This window comes from Pinus tabuliformis, chromosome 7, assembly GCF_031772625.1.
Source record: "Pinus tabuliformis cultivar Carrire ecotype Pingquan chromosome 7, CPIR1, whole genome shotgun sequence".
Lineage (NCBI taxonomy): Eukaryota > Viridiplantae > Streptophyta > Pinopsida > Pinales > Pinaceae > Pinus > Pinus tabuliformis.
In genome coordinates, this window is record NC_142293.1 from 976301457 (window position 1) to 976305884 (window position 4428).

Consider the following 4428-nt stretch of genomic DNA (forward strand, 5'->3'; position numbering starts at 1 on the left):
CAGTAGGTTATGCTTCAAGCCATCAACATACAGAACATTTCCAGCTTTGACTTTTTCTTTCAACTGAACAGTGCCTTTTCCTTTTATGACTGCAGGGGTATCATTTCCAAAAGAAACTTTTTTTCCCTTTTCTAAAGCACTATACGATTGAAGTTTTTCCTTATCACCTGTCATATGCTTAGAACATCCACTGTCGATGTACCATTGATTTTCTTGTCCTTCTGCATAAAAGGCTATCCCACATCTTTCTGGTTGTGGTTCCTTCATTCTCCATGTTCTGGCACTTGAGGCTTGTTCCTTCTGAGTTGTCAGCTGAAACCTGCTCCTGCATTCAGAATCTTCATGACCGAAGTTATTACAAATAGAACATTCAATTTCATTTTCAAGGGCGTAAAAGTTGTTATAGGTTCTTTTCATAATTCCAGTCATACTTCTTTATTTCAGAGCTTCTCTAGTCATGATTGTCTTATAGGCAACACATTGAGCTGCTTTGTGACCAAAGTTATGGCAAGAGAAACATTTTCCATTGAAGAAACTCCTGCGATTATCAAATCGACCAGCCAAATGATTGTAGTTTCTATTGTCATCCATTCTTGAGGCAAATTGAGAAGATTTTACCTGTGGCTGGTTGTAGCTTTTGTTCATGCTTAAGGTGGATTGCCCCCGATTTACCTGGTAGTCTTTGTTTATTCTTGATGTAAATCGTCCCTGTTTTACCTGGTGATCTCCATTGGGCTCTTGCTCATTCCTCCTTGCTGCATCAAGATAAATTTTTGAGGTGGATGGTTTTTGCGCTTGAGATTCTTCTTCATTATATCCTAGACCTGTCTTGATTAGTGGGGAACGCTGCACATTGATAATCTCATCTAGAGTTTCAGATCCTTTAACAAATTTAAGATTAAGAGCCTTTTTTTTCTCAATCTCTTTTCTAAGACCAACAATTTCACATTCTAACTTCTCAAGAAATTTTTCTTTTTCAACAAGTTGGAATTGCAGAGTATCAATGATCACATTCTTCTCTTCTAAACATACTTTGAGTCTAGAAATCTCTTCATAAAAACCATCTTCATCTATAACATCCATGTAATTATCATATTCAAAAACCATTAAAAGTTTTTAATTCTTACCTCGTTCATCTTCATCACTATTTGAAAGACCATCACTGTCTTCATGAGTGTGGTAACTTTTCTTAGTTACATTCTGTTTCTTGTTCCATCTAACAGGTTCCTTCCCCTTGTCAATCTTATCTTTATGAGGACATTTGGCAACATAGTGATCGACTCTTCCACAAGCAAAGCATTTGAAAGGAAACTTACCTCTGAATCTTCCAGTACCCCGTTGAAGGTTCTTGACAAAATTTAATTCCTCCTCTTCTTCAGACACGTGTCTTGACTCATAGTAATCTCCTCTGCCTGAAGCCTTGAAAGTAGCTTCTCTCCTCTCTGATGGTCCTCCTTTCCTCATTTCATAAGCAGTTAGAATTTCGTACAGCTGAGACATGGTAATGTTTCGTAGATTCTCTTTTTCTTCTATTGCAGAAACTTTAGATTCAAACCTAGGGGACAAAGATCTTAGAACCTTTTCAACCAGAACAACCTCTTTTATTTCTTCACCCAAATTTTTCATACAATTAACAATCTCATCTACACGAAGGAAATAGTTAGCCACACTTTCATCATTGTGCATTCGGAGATTTTCATACTGAATTCTGAGGGTTTGAAGTTTTGCTTGTTTTACCTGTTCATATCCTTCATAGCTTAGAACAATCTTGTCCCATATTTCTTTTGTGGATTTATACTGCATAACCTTGACGAATTCTGATTGAGATAGACATCCTAATAGGGTATTGACAGCCTTTGCATTTGTTTCATATTTCTTCTTCTCAACCGGATCTGTAGGAGTTGCTGATGGAAAAGTGTACCTTGTATCTATGATATCCCAAACTTCTGTACCAAGAGATTGAAGATAGGTAGTAACTCTTACCTTCCAATATACGAAGTTTGTCCCATCAAAAAACGGTGGCCTGATAGATGCTTCTCTCTCATAGTTGCTCATGATGATGGATCTTCCTCCAAGCGATCAAGCTTCTTTAGAAGGACCTGCTCTGATACCAATTGTTGGAAATAATAATGAGAGGGGGGGTGAATCAGCATTATCAAGTCAAATATTCCCTTTTACAAATCCAGATAATATACGCTACTTCAGTTAAAAACCGCGTATATACGCAACTATGTAGAAGGAAACCCGCGTATACAATGCAAACTTATAATTTACTTTATCTTTCAGAAGTTGATTATTAATCTGTGTATCGGAATCAAATAACCAGTAACCAGAGACAATAAAACATATCTGAAGACTATCACACACACAAGAACACAAGATATAAGGTGGAAACCCAATGTAGGTGAAAACCACCTGCTGCAATTCGTCTCTATCTTCTTTTAATTAGAAACTTCTTTTTTACAATGTACTGGTGCAGTCCTTTACCAGTATGCAGGCTGCAACCTGCAGAGAGCTACAACCCTCTCTCGTTCTCCAGCTTCTCCTGGAAGGGAGCTACAACGCCCTTAGCTCTTGTACTAGCCAAGATACTAGTATGTAGGTGCTAGCCTACTAAAGGCTACAACCTTCTCTTTCTTCCAGGGACCTCGTTTCATAAATTTTCAGACTGGATCCATGAACATCAATCAATCATCAAGTATATCTGCATCAAACAATCTCCTTTTCCCCAATTAGCACTGAATCAAGTAAACACTTCTCTGACAGTTGTACCCAGAACACAGTAACAGTAACCGCACACCAAATTCTGAACCCAGAATACTGCAGCAATAAACAGAGGCAGCTAGATCATAATTTAAAATATATATGCTACTTCAACAACCTGAAACCTACGTGCATACGCTCCTGTGTTTGGACCAACCTGCATATACGCCGTTTTCATTGACTGAGCCAGCGTGTATATGCTTTTTCACTTCACTGAACATGCATACAGATCTATAAAGGATAATTCATTCTTTCAAATATTCAGACACTAATTAGCCCAGATTGTCAGATTTATAGATCAAGCATGTGCCTCATATAACAGATCAAAATCATACAAAGATACTATTATTCAAGCTTAAAGATTATGACCCATCAATAGAACTTATCCTTCTTTATGCGCTAAGGTTCCTCCTTTATTCAGATCCAGATCTGCACCATAACCGCAATCACAAATATTTTAGATCTAGTACTTATTAGATATTCAATGCATTCAGATTGATTGCCTTTCCAAATGATCTCCTTCCTCTTTTATAGTCTTAGGCTTTTCACAATACCACGGTCCAAAACCATAATAACACAATACCATGAGCCCAATACTTGGGGTCAACACTTTTGGATGCAATACCACGGACCAAAACCATAGGATTAAAAAATGTCGGACTAATACCATGAGCCAACCATGAAAGTGCGTGAAATTTTCTCTTCATGAAAGGAACTTTTCTATGCATGAAAGTGCGTGAACTTTTCTCTACATGAAGGAAACTTTTCTCTGCATGAAAGTGCGTGAAATTTTCTTTACATGAAAGAACCTTTTATCTTCATGAAAGTGCATGAACTTTTCTCTACATGAAAGAAACTTTTATCTTCATGAAAGTGCGTGAAATTTTCTCTACATGAAAGAAACTTTTATCTTCATGAAAGTGCGTGAACTTTGCTGCACTATAATTTATCATCTGAGATGAGTGGGTTGCCATCAAGTACAACATATGTATCATAATGCCAACATATTAGATAGTTAATGTAATTAATTAAATAAATATGAGTGTTTTCCACCTCACAAGAGGGTGATGAATAATAAGAAATTTTACAAATTAAAATTAAATTAATTTTGCATGAGAGGGGTGATGTGTCACCCCACTCAGTACTTATAAATATTGAATTATTTTTGCCTAGTAGGGGAGACCTAGAAAGTAACAAGATGCTGCTAAAATGTCTCTAAAATTTCATGATTTAAGTTCCTAGGTAGTCTTACTTAATTGAGTTATACATGAGTGGTATTGAGATTTTGTCTTCCTTTCCTGAGGTATCTCTCTATTGAGTTATACATGAGTGGTATTGATACTTTGTCTTCCTTGCTTGAGTTATCTATCTATTACTATATCTTGGTACTGCTTGTGAGCTCTTACAAGTTGGGGGTCCAGGGGGAGAAGTTCTCCCCAGATATGGCTGGGTCAAAAACTGGATGGGTCAAGTGAGTTGGTTAAGGAAACATAGATGGAACATTTTCAACTATTGGAGTTGAATATCTCATAAAGTATAAAAATTGCCTTGAAATTTTAGTATAGTATTAGCATAAAGTATTGTAAAAATTTAAATTGTTGTATGCATGTAATTTTGGTTTAAGAGTAGTATGAATTTTTAGACCTCAAGTTGGGATAATTATTG